This window comes from Hyperolius riggenbachi, chromosome 2 (assembly GCF_040937935.1).
Source record: "Hyperolius riggenbachi isolate aHypRig1 chromosome 2, aHypRig1.pri, whole genome shotgun sequence".
NCBI lineage: Eukaryota > Metazoa > Chordata > Amphibia > Anura > Hyperoliidae > Hyperolius > Hyperolius riggenbachi.
The window spans coordinates 452405353-452418610 of record NC_090647.1 but is presented as its reverse complement, the minus strand read 5'-3'; the positions used below and the strand labels follow the sequence as shown (position 1 = coordinate 452418610).

At 46.1% G+C, this 13258-nt stretch overlaps 2 long non-coding RNA genes across 4 annotated transcripts in view; one reads left to right on the top strand and one right to left on the bottom strand.

Moving 5' to 3' along the window:
• The window catches only part of LOC137546971 (uncharacterized), a 43550-nt gene extending 39925 nt beyond the window's left edge, over positions 1-3625 (bottom strand). Inside the window, exon 1 of the long non-coding RNA XR_011026409.1 lies at positions 3486-3625. This is a non-coding gene — a long non-coding RNA (uncharacterized lncRNA). The remainder of the gene's footprint in view (positions 1-3485) is intronic.
• LOC137546974 (uncharacterized) overlaps positions 1-13258 on the top strand; it is a 429594-nt gene that overhangs the window by 231172 nt on the left and 185164 nt on the right. For all 3 annotated transcript variants that reach the window (XR_011026417.1, XR_011026416.1, XR_011026415.1), the window contains exon 3: positions 12079-12215. This is a non-coding gene — a long non-coding RNA (uncharacterized lncRNA). The remainder of the gene's footprint in view (positions 1-12078; positions 12216-13258) is intronic.

The following is a 13258-nucleotide window of genomic DNA, read 5'->3' as shown; positions in this document are numbered from 1 at the left end:
GCTATGGCTCCCTAGCTTTATTTTGATTGTTTGTGGCTATGGTGCCTGCGGCTATGATTTTAATTACATTTTTGTGTCTGCGCCTGCCGCTATGGATTTCTTTTAATTTTTTGGTGGGTATGGTGCCTGCGGCTGTGACGGCTATGTGCTGTGAACACGCTAATAATAGTGCAAGTTAATTTTCCTATTATTTCCTCTGTTTTGGCACGCTTCCCTGCTATTACTTCTCCACTTTCTCCGCTACTCAATTGACAGCTATGGCAACATTTTGCTCTATCCTGGTAGGGTGGCAATAATGTATCAACTTCCTGTGCGGCTATATATACTTGTCACAATATTGCCATGTACATTTGAGAAATAGCGGTTATAGTTCCTCTACGATATAATTATCCTCAAGCTGTAATTCATTAGATTGAGTGACACAGTGATCTGTAGCCTATGGTAGCGGCTATAATGAAGTTAGGAGTCCTTATCTACTCCATCCAAGACAACGTGGGTAATTAACGGAGTCCAATGTTGCCTGCTGTTTCCATAACGATGGTTGATGCCCCTGTAAATGTCAGCATGGTGCAACATACTTGCAGAATCAATACACAATGCAGGCTAGGCACCTATGTTTGGCTTTTATTGCTCCTGGGCACCTATATCTTCGGTTCCCAGCTCCAATTTCAGTGCCACTTCGTGGGTCCAGAACCACACACGTCAGCAGTGGCTATAGGAGTGGGTGCTCTACTTACTATAACCAACTTAATTAACTGTGGATGTCTGCGCTTGAACTTTGCTTTGGGGGTTTGACAGGGGAAACAGCTGTGGGGCTGCAGACACTGTCTGCAGTGGGTTCTGAGGACTGGCTGCGCCTCTAGGAGCTCATCTTTACTATAGCCAGGCAGGGGCAAGTGTGTGTGGGGGGGAGGTGGTTGCGCAGGGTTTTCAGCTGTGTGGGCTCTTGGGGGTCCAGCTACGGCACACAGCTACGGCTGTTAAAGGCAGGCAGTGAATAATAGTCACTATAGGAATATCATTAGCAATATTCAAATAACCTCAATAACAACAACCCCCCCCCCCCCCCCCCCCCCCCCCCCCCCGTGAACAGGCACATTTACAAACATAAGAACAAAAGAGACATCAGGTCACCTGGGCACCAAATACATCTCCTGGTGCAGCCACCATCTTACCCGATCAGTTTTACATGGAGTCAGCAAGTGAATCGATAACAGGTGTACTTACCGATCAGGGGAGTCTGAGTAACAAATCTAACAAAATCTACTTGAGGATGCCACAGTGTGGATGCAGTGGGAGCCTGTCCAAGCAGCGGCTTCATAAAGTGTCATTGTCGCAGTGCACAACCATTAAACTGCTACTTATAAATGTACAGACTGTGATTGGGTAACTTTGTGGGAGGGTTAGTGCTAGTTTTAGTTTAGTGTTAGGATGTAGGGTAGAGAGGGGGTTAAATCTTTTAATGCAGCATGTGGTTGCCATTCCAGAAGAGGAAGCAACATTCCTCAGCTCCTGATGTAGCCACTGTACAAGGGTCAAACCTAAAGCAGCTGTCAGAACAAAGCCGATGACCTGTAAACGAACTACAAGTCCAGCACAGGCAGAGAATATATTGCCTTCCTTGTGACAGCCCTTATCGCTTTTAGTTTCCCCAGCGGCAACATTATATACTGAACTACATTGAACTGACCAGACTTGTTAAACTTGGACTCGTTAGAGCCATTAAACTATTACCCACGTATCTTGGATGGAGTAGATAATGACTCCTAACTGGATTATAGCTGCTACCATATTATAATCCATAGCTGGATTATAGCTGCTACCATACCACTGTGTCACTGGGTCTAATGATTTACAGCTTGAGGCTAATTATATTGTACATGCACTATAACCGCTATTTCTCAAATCTGCAAATGTTATATAGTGGCAATAACTGTTACAAATGTAATGTAACAAGTGGCTGTTACAAATGTAATGTAACAGCTCTGGTCAGTACATTTGCAGAAGCAATATGGATGTTATTATCGCATTGCATCCAATGCAGCTGCGGGTATCATGGTTCTCATTTTACACCATTAATCAAAAGTAACAGCTATTAATCTTTTCTGAAAGCACATGCGCTATCACATAACTGGGCAAACTTAAGTTTGTGGGTTATTTCATGCGCAGATAAATAGCAACTTTAGTAATACCTTTTGTATGTCGCAATAAAATTTGCCCGACTACTTGTTGTGGCGATAAATAACAACTTTAGTAATACAGTACCTTGTGTGTACCGCATTTGTGAGCATAAGTAGGCAAACTCCTTTTAACAATATTTTGTTGGGCAGATAAATATGGACTTTATTAATACATTGTCTACTGCTCATTAATAAAACCTCCGATAAATAACAAATTTAGTCATAATTTGCATGACAGTTATTGTACTCAATAAGTATAAGGAAAGCTGCGCTTAATTGCCATAGCGGGCATAATTCATTGCGGCTTCCTCTGCTGCCTTCGCTAATGCAGTAAACCGAAAACCACGCCAATGGGCTTCATCTCATTCTATTTACGATAACCGCTCCCATTTCAATTTGCGGCACTTTTAAATGTACGCTTTTAGCGTTAGGTTATCTCGCTGTAATGGAGGGGGGGGGGGGAGCCACAGAGAGGGCAGCCCGACCTCTCCCTCCCCTTCTCTGCCCGTGCTGCCCTCCGTGCTCCCTTCTAGGACTCAGAGTAATGCGCACCGACACAGGGAAGCGATGTAAATACCTACCTCACCTCCAATTGCCGCTCACTCGCCGCCGGTCCTCTCCTCTCTGCATAGCCGCTGCAGCGGCTATGCAGAGAGGAGAGGACCGGCGGCGAGTGAGCGGCAATTGGAGGTGAGGTAGGTATTTACATCGCTTCCCTGTGTCGGTGCGCATTACTCTGAGTCCTAGAAGGGAGCACGGAGGGCAGCACGGGCAGAGAAGGGGAGGGAGAGGTCGGGCTGCCCTCTCTGTGGCTCCCCCCCCCCTCCATTACAGCGAGATAACCTAAAAATGTTTCCGACGCTAAATATACACATATAGCCGCAATATAGGAAGGGAGAGGTCGGACTGCCCTCCCTGCGGCTGCTGCTCAGGCTCCTTTTTCCATTACAGCACATAACCGATAAATAGTTAGAACAATAAACAGACATATAGCCGCTATAGACATATAGCCGCTATATAACAAGCACGATAATCGCGCCCAATTCAACAAGCGGCTAATTCAAATGTACGCCGTACAGCAGCACACAGGCTGCTTCTTCCTTCCTTATCTATAAATGTTTCACATCCATCCTCCACCATGCTCTGTGTTCCCCAAGAATAACGATAGTGCACAGCAGCTACTGGGGCACTAATGATAGGCCAAAGCTATATACCTGCATGGTAAGGTAAATGGGCTCTGGTCACGTGTGCCTGCATGCACCGCCCTCAGTGGTGACATGCCCAGTATGACATCAGACATCATACCTTCCCCGAGGATCCGCTCCTCGCAGACTCGGCGCCGGTAGCAGAGAGCTCGAGCTCGCACACTCAGCCGGCGGCGGTAGCAGAGAGGACTGACGTGTTGCTAAGACGGCAGCTACCTCAGCCCTATACGTCGATTCCACTAACTAGAAGGAGAGAGCGGCTGTCTGATCACACCCGGAGCTCCCCCTTGTGGCTGGCAGCTAGAAGGAGAGAGCGGGTCTGAACATTGATCACACCCGGAGCTCCCCCTTGTGGCTGGCAGCTAGAAGGAGAGAGCGGCTGTCTGAACACTGATCACACCCGGAGCTCCCCCTTGTGGCTGTAGCGGCAATAGCAGGATGGAAGCAAAACATTGATGGAGATTTCTGTGAGTAAAAATGAACCTAGTTCTGACCGGGGCAGGTTTTGGGTTACATTTATCCCAGGTCCCTAATCTCGCCCTCCCAGTATAGGCAGCGGGATGTATTCACTCCCTCCCCAGTATAGGCCACCATATGACCCCTGCACAGACAGCCAGAGCTCAGTCCCACACCCATCTTGTAAATGCAGCAACGCAAAAGTGTCCTGAATATCCTTTACCCTCTGGCCTATACATTGTATATATATATTTAATAGTGTTTGCAGTGAATGTGCTGATGTTGCTCACGTGCTGCTGCTTTGTGCTGCAGCTGCATTTTACAATTAAATTATAAGCTGCCATTTTTTGGTGCATTTGGAAGTAGCGGAGTTCATTTGCAGCGCGCAGTTTCTGCACATACTGGGGTACTAATGATAGGCCAAAGCTATACACTTCCATGGTAAGGTATTGGTAAGGTATTTGTGTTGTGGTCACGTGTGGTTGCATGCGGTCAGGGCAGCCATCAGGGGGGAACAACTGACACTGCAGTGAGGGGCCCAGGGCTTCTGGGGGCCCTGGGCCCCCCCAAGCGCTGGAAGGGCCGCATATGCTGGCTGCGGGCCTGTGGCTCACTAACCAGCACACTGCATTCCAGCACTGACAAAAGAGGCACAGGAAGAAAAGAGGGGAACAAAAGAGAATGGATAAAGTATAATAACGGTCCTACAAGTCCCTGTCTCATTTGTTAACTGGGGACTACCTGTATTTTGCTAGTATTTGACTCCACCCTCAACATGCCATGGCCACACCCACTTCCCCCCCCGCATCTTGCTGTGCATGCCGCTTTCTTTAGTGTCTGAGCCATGAACATTTTTTCGCGCAGCGCACTTCATGCACGGGGGTGGGGTGGCTAGTGGGTGGGCACAGCAACCAGTGGGTGGGCCCAGGGAAGGGGGCCCCAGGCCTGATGATGTGTGAGGGGCCCCAAAATTTCTAATGGCGGCCCTGCATGCGGTCACCTGTCACTGCTTGCGCTGTACTCAGCGGTGACACGCCCATGACATGACATCATAGTCAGACATCATAGTCACCTCGAGGATCCACTTCTTGCAGATTCGGCAGTAGACTGGATAGAAGCTACTTCAGCCCTGTACCTCCACTAACTAGTGTTGTCCGGATCATGAACGATTCGGATCTTTGATCCGAATCTATTTAATGAGTCGATCATCCGAATCATCAAAATGAACGATTCGGATCGCAAAAGGGGCGGGGCCAGGAGCGACACGCCCCCTCTCAGCGGGCAGCGGGTTCCTGGAAGCAGAGCTGAGATGGATCGCTCTGTTGGATGGGAGGCAGCCTTGCCGGGACAGCAGGTAGATGAGAGAGAGGGGACATGGGTGCCACTGCCAGATATGTGTAGAGCACACATACTGGCTATAACGTGCTTCTCATTATAGGCTGTCTGTTCCGTAGTTGTACACAGTGAACACATTTGAAGCTTTTGGCTCAGCACAGCTCAATAACTTTGCAGGCACTGTGATTGCAGGGCAAAATGATCCTCCTCCACTCGGCACTAAACAGCTGCACTTATCTTCTGGGAATGCTTTCCTTCACTGTGTGACGTTTGCATGGAAAGTACACAGATGAGCATATAGGTGAAATAAATACATGTAAAGCATATGATTGCAGCATGTGGGTATTGTGTGCACAAACATTTCTGCTCTCTGCTCGTCCCTCCTCCCTTCTCTGTCCATTCCCTGCCCTCTGTCCATCTTCTCCCCTTCTCTCTGTGTGTCCACCCCCCTCCCCTTCTCCTGTCCACAGCAGGGAAAGACCTGTCCTGCTAGTCATCTCACCCCGAATGCTTCGGTAGTAAAATGATCCGAGATTCGGATCAAAGATCCGGATCTTTTCAATGATCCGATTCGAATCATCCGGATCATTGAAAAGATCCGAACTTCCCATCTCTACCACTAACCAGAAGTGAAAGAGATCGGCTTTCCGAGCAGTAATCATACCCGGAGCACCCCCTTGTGGCTGGTAGCGGGAATGGCAGGATGGAGGCACAGAATGGAAGTCATTACTGTGAGTAAAAGTACATTCATTAGTACGCATGCCCTGGCCTTGATTGTGCACCTGTTGCCAGGTACGCTTCGTGATGTCACGCTCATGCGCAGAGCATGCCCAGCCACAGGCGCACAATCTAGGACGCTCACCAAGCATGCGTACTAATGAACGCATCCCCGGCCCAGGGCAAACGTACTACTGCAGGTCATTGTGACCTGGAAGTAGTACAGGGGCCAGGCTGTCCATAGCTTCACAGCGAGCAGTTTGCAGAACTGCTCGCAACATCACTACTTGTAAATGCAGTAGCGCAAAGGTGCCATAATTATTATCCTTTCCCCTCGGTCCTTGTAATTGTGTATATTTTTATAGTATGTACACTTAATGTGTTGATGTCTGCTCATGTGTTACTGCTTTGTGCTGCAGCAGCATTTTACAATTGAATGATAAACTTCCATTTTTTTGAGTGGGTGCATTTGGAAGTAGCTTATTTTATTTGCAGCACACAGTTTTAAAGTTAAAGATAACCTTAAGTCAAAAAAAAAAAAAAAATGAGATGAACTCACCTGGGGCTTCCCTCAGCCCCTGCAGCCGATCGGTGCCCTCGCAGCTCCGCTCCGATGCCTCTGGACCCGCCGGCGACGACTTCCGGTTTCGCCATCACCGGCCGACAGGCATGGAAACGCGAGTGATTGTTCGCGTTCCCAGCCTGTATATCGCCCCCTATGCTGCTATTGCGGCTCCTGGCCACAATAGCAGCATAGGGGGCGATATACAGGCTGGGAACGCGAGCAATCACTCGCGTTCCCATGCCTGTCGGCCGGTGACGGCAAAACCGGAAGTCGTCGCCGGCGGGTCCAGAGGCATCGGAGCGGAGCTGCGAGGGCACCGGTCGGCTGCAGGGGGCTGAGGGAAGCCCCAGGTGAGTTCATCTCATTTTTTTTTAATGCCTTTAGGTTCACTTTAAGAATTTCTAGTTTCTACAGCCCCCCAAAAATGTCACAAGGTGGTGGCTGCAGGACATGTGACCATCTGCTGACAATAAAGCCCATCTTGATGAATGCTAGAATGAAAAGCCTAGTGGGGTGTTGCCTAAGAAGAGGCGCCTTTTCTCCCATGATGCTGAAGGGTAGATGGGTCTGCCTCTCAAAAAAGGCCCTGGGCTTAAAGGAGTATTGTAAGGGTAAAAATAAAAAAAAAAGTATTTAACTTACCTGGGGCTTCTACTGCCCCCCGCAGATGTCCTGTGCCTTCGTCGGGACAAAGCGATCCTCTGGTCTCCTGCCATGGCTCACTTCCGAATTTTGTGACTTCAGTGTCGCAAACTACTGCATACTCGCGCCTGCTGACTTCATCAGGAGCTTCCGGCGCAGTACTGTACTGCGCAGGAAGCTCCCGGGGACATCTGCGGGAGTGAGGACGCGCACGACCAGGGCCACGCAGGCACAGTAGTTTGCGACATTAAAATAGCAAAATCTGGAAGTGAGCCGCAGCAGAAGACTACAGTATCTTTTTGTCCTGGCGTGGAAACAGGACGGCTGTGGAGGGCCAGCAGAAGCCCCAAGTAACACTTCCGCTTGTGATCACGGTCCTGTCACCATGCAGGTGCCCAAAGTGCCTGCTTTTGTGACTTGCTGCCAGTACAGGGCTCTTTTCCACAGATGGCTGAACTGCTCATTTGTCTGGTACTTAAGCATCCTGTCTACCACCCACGACTGCTATTCAGGGCTGTCTGCTGCATATGCCGTGCTTTAGCTTGCACCCGGCTGGTGGACAGTAGCAGCTGACAGGAGGGGAATTCACCACCTGGCTGAAGTTCTGGAGAAGAGGCCTTAAAGGAGTTGTCCGGCACAAATAAATAAAATAAGCGCTACTTACCGGGGGCTTCCTCCAGCCCCTGCGCAGTCCGCTCCAGCCCACGTGACGGTGATTGACAGTGCCGATCGCGCAGGTGCAGTACAGAGCGACCTCCAGGTCGCTCTGACATCATCGCCGGGGACCGGGTCGAAGCTCCGGCGAACGGCTGAAGGGAGAGCTGCGGCGAGGGATGTGCTGGGAGGTTGGGGCTGGAGGAAGCCCCTGGTAAGTAGCGCTTATTTTATTTATTTTTGCCGGACAACTCCTTTAAAGTAAACCCGAGGTGAGAATGATATGGAGGCTGACATATTTATTTCCCTGATCCTCTGCCTCTATAACATTTAGCCATTGACCTTGAACAAGCATGCAGCAGATCAGGTGTTTCTGACATTGTCAGATCTGACAAGATTAGCTGCATGCTTGTTTCAGGTGATATTCAGATACTACTACAGCCAAATAGATCAGTAAGGCTGCCGGGCAACTAGTATTGTTTAAAAGGAAATTAATATGGCAGGCTCTATATCACTCTCACCTTGGGTTCACTTTAAAATATACCCGAAGTGACATGTGACATGAGATAAACATAGGTATGTACAGTGCCAAGCGCACTAATAACTATGCTGTGTTCCTTTTATTCTTTCTCTGTCTGAAAGAGTTAAATATCAGGTATGTAAGTGGCTGACTCAGTCATGACAGGAAGTGACTACAGTGTGACTGTCACTGATAAGAAATTCCAGCTATAAAACACTTCCCTAGCAGAAAATGGCGTCTGAGAGCAGGAAAGAGATACAAAGGGTCAATAGGTCATAGATTTTTAGCTCTGGCAATAAAACAGTTAAAACTTAAAAAGTAGATTTAAACATAAAATAAAACTGTGGAATATCTTAAAAAGTCATTTTTAGGAGAAGGAAGATAGATACAATTGTTTATTTCATTAGTATATTTTCGCTTCGGGTGTCCTTTAAGGCTACTTACACACCAAGACGTCGCGTTTTAGGGGACGTTATGGTCGCATAACGTGCCCCTAAAGCAACGCATGGTGGTGTTGAAGTTGGACGTAAGATTGAGCTGCGTTATGCAGCTCTCAAAATCAGCCGCTCCAGGTTAGTCATAGGAAGTCCGGATCTTTTTAAGGATTCGGATCATTTGAATCGGATCATTAAAAAGATCCGGATCTTTGAACCAAATCATTTGAATCATTTTACTAGGGAAGCAGACTGGGTAAAATGATTAGCAGGACAGGACTTTCCCTGCACTGTACATTCAGACAGTATGTTCCTGTTTCTTCCAGGCAGACATCCACTGTGAACCGAATCTTTCATTGTGATCGCCTTCCTCTGGATCAACAGGGATATGTGAGGGAGCAGGCTGGTGTTGTACTTTATACTGGTTGAACTCGATGGACGTATGTCTTTTTTCAACCAAAATAACTATGTAACTATGATGATCCGGATGATTTGACTCATAAAAAAGATCCGGATCAAATGAACGATTTGTTTATGATCCGGACAACACTACAGTCCCACCACGAGTCTCTGCAGTGCAATTAATATTAAATAGCCATATGGCTGGCTGCAGAGGAGGAGGGGAGACCTCCTCCTCCAACATTACTGAGCATGTGCAAACAGTCTAACGTGGCTTAGCCCAGTATACCGTACAGCATGCAGCACTTTGTTTTTAACGTGCTGCGTTACAATGTAACGCAACGTGTTACTGTGAACAGCAACATTGATTTTACAGTGCTGTGAGTTAGGCTGCGTTACTGGCTGCTGTAACGTGGGACTTTAACGTCCCACTGTGAAACCAGCCTAAACATTTCACCCCGTGGGTATTTTTCACTTTATCCATCAGAGCAATTTTCACCTCCCATTTATTTGCCAATAACTATCACTAATTATCATGATGCATTGATCTATATCTTGTTTTTTCCACCACCAATTAGGCTTTCTTTGGGTGGGACATTTTGCTAAGAATTATTTTTTTCTAAATTCACTTTAACAGGAAGATTAGGAAAAAAATGGAAAAATCATTATTTCTCAGTTTTCGGCCGTTATAGCTTTAAAATAATACATGCTACCATAATTAAAACCTTTGTGTTTTATTTGCCCATTTGTCCCGGTTATTACACCATTTAAATTATGTAACTATCACAATGTATGTCACCAATATTTTATTTGGAAATAAAGGTGCATTTTTTCAGTTTTATGTCCATCATTATTTACAAGTAGAGATGTTCCCGAACCGTTCGCCGGCGAACATCTCTGCATCCCTGGGCCCTGTACTACTTCCGGGTCGCTATGACCCAGAGTAGAACACCTGTGCTGGCCCGGCGGTGCGCGTCCTAGAGCGCGCTCCTGTTGCCGGGCACTTTCTGCGCATGTGCGTGCCGTCATGACATCACGCTCATGCGCAGAGAGTGCCCCGGCCACAGGAGCGCGATATAGGACGCGCACCGCCGGGCCAGCGCAGGCGTACTACTCCGGGTCATAGCGACCCGGAAGTAGTACAGGGCCCACAGAGATGCAAACGATTCGGGCCATCTCTATTTACAAGCTTATAATTTAAAAAATGTTCACAATATACCCTCTTCACATGCATATTAAAAAAGTTCAGACCCTTAGGTAACTTTATTTTTTTTTATTGGAATTTTTTTTTTCAGTAAAAATGTTATTTGGGTAACTTTTGGTGTGGGAGGTAAACAGTTAATTTTACATTTCAAAATGTGGGTTTATTTTATTAAAAACTGTATGTAGATGTAGTTTTACTTTTTGGCCACAAGATGGCCACAGTGAAATTTTATTTAGTTTAATTTTTTTTTTTTATTTTTTTTTTAGCCCTGGAAGCGAAGTGCTGGAAACCTTCTTTTTTTTTTTGTCAGAAAGACCGCGGCCTTTGATAAGAAGCTGTCGGTTTTTCTGCCAGGGACTTAGATCAATGAAAGGGTACTATTTTCCCATTCATTGATTACTGGGGGGTGGCGCACGCGGGAGCACGCAGACACGCTCAAAAGCAAGGCAGCAGCCACCTGGACATGACAATCATGTCCAGGTGGCAGGAATGGTTAATGCGGCCACTAATGATACAATTTGCTGAGAGATCGTTTACAAGTAATTCTTCATAAGAACGATCGGAAATTATTGTTTGGAACCACCAATGGACAAAAATCTCCTAACCAATCTGATCAGATTTCATTAATGTAATCATATTGATGAAATCTGATCAGATTGGTTAATAGATTTTTTTCCACTAGTGGTCATGAACAACCGTTTCCGAACGATCGTAAATGGTAATTTGTAACTACTAAAGGAAAATAATCTCCTAACCAATCACATTAATGAAACCAATCCGATTTTTGGATCAATCCTATCAATCTGATCTGATTGGTTTGGAGATTTTTGTCTATTAGTGGGCGCAAATGGTCATTTCCGATCGTTCATACGAAGAATCTTTCGAAAATTGTATTGTTAGTGGGCCACCTTTAGTATTAATTAACCTGTCACTACTCAAATCCATGATGTGGGCACTTTAGTTTAGTAACAGGTGTACATTATATGCAATCCCTGCTCCATACCCTCATACCATGTGGCTTTGGGGTGTATGCAAGAAACTGTGTTAAAGTGGACCCAAATGAAAAATACAAGACTTCAGAAATAAAATCTATTTTCTAAAGTATAATAATAAATAGCAGCCGTTTTTCAGCTGCATGATGACAAATATAAAATATTTTACATTTATTGGAAGGATCCCTCCCTTCGTTTCATATTGCCAGGACAGAATCCGGCAAACTGGTGGAGTAGGTGGTGTCCGGCAAAGGAGGAATTGCTAATGGCTGCCACCTGTATAACCCTAGTTATGAAAAAAGAAGGGTGAAAAGCATGCACTGAAATGCTCATAGGCTTGAAGGAGTGTTTATTTATCTTTGTATGTGTTAGAGTGGTGCAACTAAATATTTTAAATTGAAAATTGTTTGGTTTGGGTTCGTTTTAAGCAGAATTTCATACCTAAGGTTTTTGCATGATTAGTAGTGACTAATGCATTGCGTGTAATGTATTGCATTCTGCTCTACTAATCCTGTGGCAAAACTTTATGCACATCATCTTGCTTAATGCAATTTATTGCGCACGCCCTGTTGAGTTTAGTTTTAGGCTGCAGGGTACCAGAGGATTGGTGTGTCCCGACATGGGCACAGGACTTCTGCAGGGGGCTGGTGGAAGCCCCAGGTAAGTGAAACTTTTTTTCTTCTACTCGGTTAAGGTTCACTTTAATGTGCCCATACACATGTCAATCTGCCACCAAATCGACCATCAGCCTGATTTCTCTTCTGCTTGATTTCAGATTGAATATGTTCTGAAAGGATTCTATTGCCTGCCCACTCACTGCAGACAGATATCAAAAAGAAACACCAGTGTGGCGAGGAACAGGAGCTCGCGGTGAGGTCACTGGAGGAGGCCAGGAGTCGCGCCGGCGGACAGGTGGGACTTTAACACTTTGTTTCTTAAAAAGGAGAAAACACTGCTTAGGTTCCATTAATGCATATTTGTTTTATACACTTTAATGCAAAACAACTAGAGAAATAGGTGTTGCTGAATGTTTAATACGGACGTGGGGGCTGCGTGTGGAGTGGGAGGTGATTTGATGTACATGTAATGGGTGGTTATACACAGAAGTGGGGCTTCACATGGAAGGTTAGTCAAAAGAAACACACCCTGGCAATCACTAAGAGCCACTGTACACTGCATGGATGAAAAACTGATCCATCAAACAGATCATTTTTATTGGGCATCAGTTTTTCATCCATGATTTCCATTCCATTACCGATCGGTCGATGCATATCTCAATCTGGAATTAATAGTTGACTCCCTATATTTGCAATCCAATCAGCAGAACGGACTGAACACATCCTTTTCAAACAGACTGAGGATCCGTTCGCATCCGTTGGGATACCTTCCTAAAACAGACCGTTTTTGTGTACAGTGTGAACCGGCCTATAGGATTTAGTCCTGATGGTGCCTTCATTTTTCTACCTCTTAGCAGACTCTAAAGGTGGCCATACATCTAGTGATTCGGCTTTCATTCTGTCATTTCATCAAATCAAATGTGCTTCAGTATGTCTAACCAATGAAAAGTTGCTGATATCATGTTGACCACCTTAGTCAATTGAGCAGGATTCAAGATTTCGGTCATTCACACAGGAATTGGCTACTTTTCACATACCGTTTGATTGACGCTGTATCGATTTTTGCATTCAGAGCATGGAGGTACAATATCGGTCAGATTGATTTGTGAAAGTGAATCACATAGGCTATCCCTTGTACTGTGTGGGCTACTAGCTGATCGACTTTCGATCAACCACACTGAAGTTGATCTCCAATAAAGGCGATTGCTTTGTCGACTGAATCAGAATCGCTAGATATATGGATACCTTAAGGCTTCTTTTACACAAGCAGCTGAAGGCAGTGAATTCACTGCCTGTCAGCTGCTCCCATCCACTGGCTGGGTGCTTGCTAGCGCTCGT